This window comes from Olea europaea, chromosome 21, assembly GCF_002742605.1.
Source record: "Olea europaea var. sylvestris chromosome 21, O_europaea_v1, whole genome shotgun sequence".
In the NCBI taxonomy this organism is placed as follows: Eukaryota; Viridiplantae; Streptophyta; class Magnoliopsida; order Lamiales; family Oleaceae; genus Olea; species Olea europaea.
In genome coordinates this window covers 6,063,244-6,064,265 of record NC_036257.1, presented here as the reverse complement: position 1 = coordinate 6,064,265, position 1,022 = coordinate 6,063,244, and positions in this window count along the sequence as shown.

The following is a 1,022-nucleotide window of genomic DNA, read 5'->3' as shown; positions in this document are numbered from 1 at the left end:
GTGAGTTTGAGCCATATTATTTTGAAATAGTAGATTGATGTAATATGTGTGGTTAAAAAATAAAAAAAAATTTGGATTTGCGTGTAATATTATTTTATTGAAGAATGTGTGTTAAAATAATGTCAAATCACTGTTTAAAAATATATTTTTTTGAAAGAATATGGCTCAAACATGGCCGAGTATTTTGTGAAATCTTATATTGTAATAAGGTAAATATGATTTTTTTTCTGTAAAATTAAAATAAATGGGCCCAATAAATATATAACCCTAAATACGTGAGCTATACCAAAATCCCTATCATCAGGAAACATAAGAGATAAGGCAGGGCGGAGTCATGTTTACATTTCATTACCAAAAGAAAGTCATTACACGTCATTACCAAATGAAAGTGCCTATATAGCAGCTAAAAAAATCAAAATCGACAAACATTAAATATTCCTTGTCCAAATTTCGATATACTTTATTTCTTTTCTCACACTACCTTACTGATTTTCCTACTCATACTTTAATAATTATAAAATTAACTATTTAATATAAAAGAAAGCTTTCAAACGAAAACGAAAAACATTCATAAGTATGCCAAAGACTTCTCAACAAAATTTTCATGTGAGTTTGCAAAATTCTTTTCATTTTTCAGTTAATAAGAACTGATATGGTAGTTTTAAAAAATCATTAATCAAGTTACTGTTGAGTTATATACCCATATAATATATTTTACTATGGTAAAATAATAATTTGTAATAAATAAATAGTGATTTTATTTATTTATTGTATTATTTATTATTGATCATGTAAATTAAAGTGTCCATGAACACCTCAGATTATATAAGTTGGATACTTGTATTACGAAGTACAGTGTAAAAGAATTTATATGTTGATCATAAATAATTTGTTCACAACCAATTTATAAGGATTGAGACCTTGTACAGAAATGTTGTAGTATTAATTGATTCACTATTCAGATTTTTGATTTGTCCTTATCACAAAAATAATTAAAGGTGACACTAGTACACTTGAAAGTG